This window comes from Doryrhamphus excisus, linkage group LG1 (genome assembly GCF_037039965.1).
Source record: "Doryrhamphus excisus strain RoL-2023G ecotype Guam linkage group LG1, RoL_Dexc_Guam_v1.1, whole genome shotgun sequence".
Classification (NCBI taxonomy): Eukaryota; Metazoa; Chordata; class Actinopteri; order Syngnathiformes; family Syngnathidae; genus Doryrhamphus; species Doryrhamphus excisus.
Window position 1 is genome coordinate 8,339,901 of NC_136357.1, and position 8,397 is coordinate 8,348,297.

General features: G+C 41.4%; 1 long non-coding RNA gene across 1 annotated transcript; it reads left to right on the forward strand.

The window, feature by feature from the left end:
* Nucleotides 1–4,789: 4,789 nt before the first annotated feature.
* LOC144898244 (uncharacterized) lies at nt 4,790–8,188 on the forward strand. Its single transcript, XR_013627141.1, has 3 exons — nt 4,790–5,601; nt 7,781–7,920; nt 8,003–8,188. It is a non-coding gene; the product is annotated as an uncharacterized LOC144898244 (long non-coding RNA).
* The last annotated feature ends 209 nt before the right edge of the window (nt 8,189–8,397 follow it).

Below are 8,397 nucleotides of genomic sequence, written 5' to 3' on the forward strand. Positions count from 1 at the left end.
TCCACTTTCAGCTCATCATGCAACATCACCAAAAGCAGATGTGTGACCCACAGTCCAAAGACGATTTTTAGGGACAGGGATTTGATCAGTAGGACTTGAACGCCACTCCATGTAAAGATGAGTATGCAGTGCACATTTTTCTATCCATTTTCTGTACCAATTATCCTTATCAGGGTCAGTGGAGTCTATCCCAGTTGACTTTAGATGAGAGGCAAAAGTCAATGACAAACAAAGTTAGACTTTAAATTAAGGGTTTTCAAGAGAGGTGGGCAGATACTGCCACATATTGACAGTACTGATACCTATGGTAGTATCAGTATTGGGTCATCAGTTCTCTAATTATAGTACGGTCTCGGGCTGATACTGGCACACAGGGGCATGATACTGTGCCTGATACCAGACAAACCATGTGATGATCTTATTATCACATACTATTTAATCATGAGCTTTTTATAACGTACTATTTAATCAAAAGACCATTTTGTTTATTACATATATTATATCTAAACAGTGTAAACACAATTATTGCAAAATATTTCAACAATAATATTTTATCAACAGTCTTATCTTATCAATGTCTGACAATTAAAGTTCCATTAATCAAGTTTGGGTTTTTTGGTGACTGGAAAAGCACTAGGCACTAAGCACTCATGCGCTGTTCTCTGATTGGTTGTTTCACGGGCACAATACCAGAGCAGCGCGCTCTGAGTGGACAGCTACGGGGGCTGATACTGGACATGGTATATTTTATCAGTATCACTGCCCTGGGCTTTGACACAGTATAATTTCGGCCTTTTCCCGTATCATTCATGGGCGGTTTCTAGGGTACAGGGCCAATTAATACTGTAGTATGTGATAATCTATGGTTCCACATTTCTGTAATGTCAAAAGTTCAACAGATTCACCTCAACCATTTAGGAGATGCCCATCTCTCTTGTTCCATCAATAAAAATGTGAAATTACCCATCGGACTCTGAAATCTGATGAGAAACTGGCTTAATTTGCCTAGTGTGGACCGAACTAACATGAACACTGTAATAGATGTAAATTAGTGAGGCGTTACCAAGCAGAATCAATAAAGCTCGCTGTGCTTGTTTGATTACCTCTTCAGCCAAAGAGCTGCTGTGAGCCAGATTATTGTACATGGGCCAAAAACATTTTTTTCCAATATTTTCAGAGCTTCATCTGCCATGGACAGCTGTTAATGCCATGCAGGCTCAGAATAATCCAGAGAGATGTTTCTAAGAAAGGGTCATCGGCATTATCTGTCATGCAAAGGTCACAAGCTTCAGCTCTTTTCCTCATTGACATAAATGTAAAATTAAATGCACTGAATCACCAAAATACTCCAAACAGTCACTTCTATTATGCAGTCTCTTTTTGTTATTAGCAGATCCTAGGCCTGGTGGTGCCATCAAATTGATAAAAAAGTGGTCTTTACATTCAACACAAAAAGTTGATTTGTATTTCATTGACTTTCATTCATTACATTGTTTGATAAAGCTCATAAGTTTCACATAAAACAACAAAAACAGTTGTCAATGTGTAGGTAATCTGCTTACATTAGAATCATAATTTATTTACATAAAAGATTTATGTCACACTTGTTGTGTGTCACTCTCTTATGATGGCTGTTATTTAAAAGTGAAAGAAGAAGGTTATATGCCTCAAATAGATGCATTCAAAGACACAACAAAGACAACAGCTCTGCCATGTTCAGGTGCTGCGAATCAAAATATTGACCTTGTGGCCAATAGACGATAGATTTATCCCATGGAAGGCATCTTTAAAAAGTAATTTTCTGAAAATTTCAGCGAAACTATGTACCTATAAACAAATAGAAAGCTGGGGGAACAACTGATGATTAGTTTAAATGCAGGGGCAGGTACGTAGATCCCACTCAAATTCCATGGAACTATTGATACAACCTTTGAGCCAACTTCATGACTCACTGGTAATTACCTTCGGGGCACAGTCAACAACCGCAAATTTTATGGCAAGGCAGTCTGTTGTCTCTAAATATCCTGCCAACATCCACCACTACCACACCTTAACTGCACGCAGAGTTGTTAAATTAGATAATAAACATGTTATCACACTCTTTTTTACTACTCAGTAATCCGGTTTCGGGTTTGTTACCAATGGTGCCAATTATGTCACGTGAAACTGAAAACAGGAGACCTGAGGAGCCAACAATGTTATCAGTACAAAGATGTCATTCTTCCTACATGTAGGATGAGGGAAAAATTACTTCCCTGCCTGAAGCTCATAATGTTGGCTTTTGTGCAATCAAATTAACAGGTTGCTACTTTAGTACAAAATGCTAATTTTAGTTTGGAGCCTAAAGTGACCTAATTTAGACAACATATGTCTTACATATAGTACAGGTCCTTTCATATATTATCTTGATTATACAAACTATGAAGATAATTGTGGGTTCATGTCAGCTGGGATAGGCTCCAGTATACCTCTGCAACCCAAGTGAGGGTAGGAAAATGAATGAATGAATGAACCATTGTTATCTAGCACTACCATAATCCTCTTGAATGCAATTCACCAATGTTTCCCTCAATGAATATAATCACTTTTGTGAGATATACAGTATACAGTACTGTATGAAAACAACACAAGAAAATGTGTCATCTTCATTTCCACATAATCCAGCTGAGCTAGAATGTAGCACAGCTGAAGCACAGTCTAGCGTTCGAACAGCCTGTATAGGTTATCATCTTCTCATTGATTGCCCATGATGTTAGAGGCCATAAAAACCCAAGTCAAAGCAAGTCGACTAGCACCTGTCTAATCCTGCTGAGCATAGCAGCATTGTCATTATCTATGGGTGCTTACTTGCGACGGTAATTACAACAGACCAGGATGATCCCAAACACAGATGGTGTTTGGAGACTGGGCAAATGGCAGAAAGGTAATCAGTTGGGCCCTGAAGGAGGAGAGAAGTATTTTAAAGACTGGCGCTGACTCAAGCTAAAAACACTGTACCAGTCAATGTAGTTGCCACTTTGTCAACATAGGCGAGTGTTTCTGTAGTACTGTTTGTGAGCTAGGAATAGTACTGCATTGATGCTCAGATTATTTTTGCTTGTTTACACTAAAATTATATTCAAGGCTTTTGTTCCATAATCAGATGTTTGTGCCTATCCAGACCTACTTTTACAGTATTTCGTGAATAAACAACCTGTATGCACACAAGCCTAAACAACAGGCGTACAGCTACACACTGATACAGTGTACCTCCTTTACCTCACCCATTAAGTTTTTCTGTGGTTTTGATTTACGATGGGTGTGTTGTATTGTTTGTGTAAACATTTATACGGTAGCAATAAAACTAATGTCATCAAATCAATCTCCAAACACAATTGAAAAGCCACCATAACCAGTCCAGCTTTTGCCCAAAGTCAGCTGGGATAGGATCCAGCATACACTGAGAAAACCTGAGGAGTATAAGCAGCATAGAAAATGGATGGATGGAAAAGGCAGCATTTCGAGAAATGCTGCAAACATAACACAGTAGGAATTGCCTGTGGAAAAAATTAATTCTGTGAAAGTGAAGTGTGTTCGATTCCACCCTTGGCCATCTCTGTGTGGAGTTTGCATGTTCTCCCTGTGCATGTGTGGGTTTTCTCCGGGTACTCCGGTTTCCTCCCATATTCCAAAAACATGCTAGGTTAATTGGCGACTCCAAATTGTCCATAGGTATGAATGTGAGTGTGAATGGTTGTTTGTCTATATGTGCCCTGTGATTGGCTGGCAACCAGTCCAGGGTGTACCTCGCCCGAAGACAGCTGGGATAGGCTCCAGCTCCCCCGCGACCCTCGTGAGGAAAAAGCGGTAGAAAATGAATGAATGAAAGTGAAATGTGTTACTGCAGTGCTAACTATTTTAACAAACAGTGTTGCACAAAGTTTCAAGGGGGAAGGGGTGGGGGTCCATCCACTGATACATGCAAGATAAGTCGACATTTCCGCGCTTTTTGGTACACCATTCAGGAGACTGACCCCCCATGCAAACTATCCGCATACCCTCCCATTCCAAACTGATTTCAATCCACATATGGTCAAAACCTGCTCAGGATCTGAGGACATCATAAAGTATTTTCCGCTAACTCTGTCATAACCTCCATTCAGAAAATGTTAATACACTATGTACATGTTACATTGCTAGTAAGGATCATGAAGTTTCAATCCAAACAAGCCACAATCTATGAGATCCTCTCTTGAGCTACATACTGTACACATGAATTCCATCCAAAAGCTAAAGCCCATTAGTCTGGCTCTGCTTATGTACCGAAGCTGTGCAAATTACATGATGTCAAAGTGTTGCTTCACATACACACACAGGGTAGGGTTTGTCTGGAAGACTGTTGATACAAAAACTGCCATGAGCATTTTACCTTAATGACACTTCACAAATGTTGCTGTTTAAAATAGAAAAAATGCTGATTAGAATTAAGCAGAGACACTCCCTCCCCCGTGGCACATTGAGTAAGTCTAATTTGGCCAAGAGTTTGCTGATGAAGACCATGTGATAAAATTACAAAGCCAATTCTATGTCATTTCATGTAGTGTTTTGCCCTCCAACCACTTCATACATCAATTTGATGTGTCAATGCGCCCACTGGATGTTTTATTTGGCATTCCAGCAGCATCCCCAGTGCGTCATCCAACAGGGGCCGATGCCAAGAGTTCTCCAGGTGTGGTGAAGCTGCGCATGGAGTCACAGTATATAAAAGGAATTAAATGAGAAATGCAACACAGGCGCCACCCTTCTTCTTCTTCTTCTTCTTATGCCTGAATGGGTGTGGTGGGTGTAGCAGGCAGCCCGCACAGCAGCAAGCAACATTGTTTGTAAATATTTACGCCAGATTCATTGCAGTGCTATGTTTTCTTTTCCAGCTGAGTTACAGCAACCGACCTACATACAGCATTGCCATGTCAGAGCTTAGAATGAGCCTGCAGACTCCCTCCCCTCTCCCTCCAGAGCTACACAGCTAGGTTCTGGGTTTTATGAGGGGGTGAGGGAGTGGGTTGTGCTATTTGGTCTCTACATTAGTTCACCTATATAATCTTGGTGCACTGCAGACACAAATTAGCGCTTATAATTCGTTAGTGCTAGTGACTTGTTTAATAACACTTACAGGTCGTGTTCACATGAGCTGTAAGACACCCAGACAGACGTTGGAGCACGACTGCCCTGTTTTATAAGCATGTTTTTTTTGTTGTTTTGGGAGGAGGATTCGTGGCTGGCACGGATCGAGACTCCGTTGCGTGTGGAGCAGCGCGGCAGTTGGGTGACGCAAGGCGAGCTATTAATAACTCATGAACGGGATGTTCTCGACTGAGCATTGTGGGGTCATTCGAGGACAAAACAGCGTACGTTGCCCCTCTCCACACTACGTCGTGTCGTATGCTTACGTTTTTTTAAAGGGAGACGCTGCTGCTTCAAAATCAACCCCCACTGTAGGATGGCGCGCTTCCCTGTGATTACTTCCTGCTTCTAGTGGCGGGCTTTGGGAAGCCATGCCCACACGTGAACCCGATGACATTAGAAGCACCCTCCTTCCTAGTCTGTGTCAACATACGTGACGTAAGACCACTTCATTTGCTTTTACATGTACTGAAATACAAATACATACACATACTGAAATAAAACATTGAAGTTAGGATATAAACGTTGAAACTACAAGATATAAAAGACAAGCATCCAACAAAGAAGAGTAACAAAACCAAAACAATAGCATTGCTCCAACAAAAGCTAGCAACACACGCAATAGACAGAACTCAAATTAGCAACAGGTTTGTGATGTTATTGGTTTAATTAAACACTATAAACAGATAGTAAGTGTGTCCCTGATATTGTACTTCTATAAATTTGTTCCATATAGGCAATGGCTGGCCATTATTTTTTGGCATATTTCTCAAGTGGTCAGCATCAAGCACTGTGCTTCCACCAACCAAATGTAATGGCATCTTTGTTGAATGGTCTTAGAAATGATGCCCCGACCCTTATAGCATCAGCACAACGAGTTAATGCAGCGCCTGCGGTCGTGGCGATCTAGTGAATAGCGGCCCCCTCGCCAGTGCCTGTGAGGGCTCATCCCTCCCCAGCCAGTGCAGTGATCAATGCATCCTGAATAGGGTCACCACTGACCAGTAAATGAGTGCAAAAACAAAACTGTGTCCGCTTCACTTTGCTCTTTTAGGCTGTATTGTCTGGACTGGACAAAGCCAACATGCTGTGATGAGAGGGAACAATGATGGCTGAACATAGTCTTGGCTCAGTCAGCCTCAGGTCAAGGGAATGACGTGGATTTGATCTATATGGTTCATGAACATAACTTCATGTGTACATAGTTACAGAGAGATGGCTCATCTAGTTGTTTTCTATCTATTTATGCAACATTCTCTCAATGAGTGCAGGCTACCACTTTGTTCTTTGTGGTGGCGCGCCAGAGAGGCGGTATCAAGGCGGGGGGAGGCAGGCTGGATTAACATAGGGGTGAAAAAGGCTGCCTCTGTTGTGTGGCTCAACATGGACAGCCTGGAGGCGCAGGCCGAGGGAGGATGACCACATTGAACTCGCATCTGAGAACATCACCTCCCACCAGTATGCCAACTGACCTTCATTTAGCTATGCCACGCACAACTTTTGATAGGTCGTTTCTGTCCTCATACCAGCCATCCATTTTCCATCCCTGATCCCGTCAGGAGGAAGCTGAGGCCTGTCCCAGCGGACTCCTACCAAAAGACAGAAGACGTCACACCGAAGGTCACATTAACGGCATGGTTTCTGCCGGAAAGTTTACCATATGAGCCACAACATCACCAATGACCCGTACTTGCCAGTTGTCCAACACTTCTACCAGTAGAGTTTGGAACCCTCATCTGAGCTATTCCACTGTAGAGTGTGTAGGTGGAATGACAATGCTGTTACATCTTACCAGTGCAACATATACGCCTATTCCGCTACACAGTACCTCATGTCAGCATGGCTAGTGTTAGCTGTCAAGTGTATTTGGCCAATCCGAAATCTGTAGCTCAACTATTTGTCAATATAGAGCCACAATAGACGCATACATTAGACCTATGTAAAATCAACACTCATCTACATGTAGCCTTATTATTGCATTATTGCACAAAATTAGTACACGCATGTAGAGAAACAACTCCAAATGCTTATGACACCAAAACACATTATGACTTGACTTCTACTTTATACAAAGTGTCACATTAAGCACATTTCAATAAGTTACAGACTTTGTTTGACTTTAGAAAGGTAGCAAGGATCTGTCATGATTCTCCACTAGTTGCCTGACAACACCACAAAAGAGCAACAAGTCCAGCATCATATAATACTGTATCCTGTATATATGCTAATTAGACAGCTTTAGAGTGGTAGGTGTTTTTGGACAAAGACTGGGTTACCACTCCTGGTGCTTTTTTAATTGTAATCCTTCAATGAATTCATCAATACTGAGACCTACTGAGACAATTGTTAAAAAGAAAGAAAAAAGAAAAGATTTATAATAAATCAGTAATCAGTAATTTATGTCTCAAAACTCAAAACATGTTCACTGAACCTTGTCTGTTCTTGTAGCCAGACGTTCAATGTTGTCCCAGTCAATCATCTTTGTTTGTAGGTCATGTTACGTGAGCAGAGTTTGCTGATAAGTGCTCAATCATTTTTTTTTGTAACCAGTAGATCTTGCTAGAAGGCAGCCAGACCAGACTTTGTGTCAGTAACATGTAGTTTCAACTTGTCTCAGCTCCGCGTGAGTGACTCATTGAAGACACTCAGATGACTGCTGTCGTCAACGACGCTTGATCCGGAGTTTGTTCCTCATAATCAATATGCCACCTGTGGTCAGTGAAACTTCATATGAATGGAGTTATTTGTGCTCCAAAGGTGGGCGAACGACAGGAACACGTCTCTTGTTTAATGCCGGTGCAACACAAACATCTGACTAATCCTCTTTTCTTCTTCACAGGTGAAATAGCAACTTGCTTTGTCATCATTAGTCATGGGGCCCATTGTTGGGGTGTCACTCACGATGAGTAAGCTTTGCTGAACAACAAAAGAGAGACGATGGGATAGATAAGTTACAAGATTGTAGTTTCATTGAGTCTGTAACGTCCTTATCACTGAAATAACTTGTTTCCTTTAGTTGTGTTGTATTTCTGCAAATAGAGTTACATGCAGAATAATCTTTTAAAACTATAGCTAGCTTCAGATAGAAAGCAAAGGAAATAAGAGTCAAGCCGCTGTGGCTTACATGTAACTGTACTATTGGGTCATTTTCTGTTCATAGTGATTGTGAAGTAGTATACCTAGGCTAGAAATGTCCAGGTAGAGGCAAGTACTCTCAACGCCATGTTGTCCTCA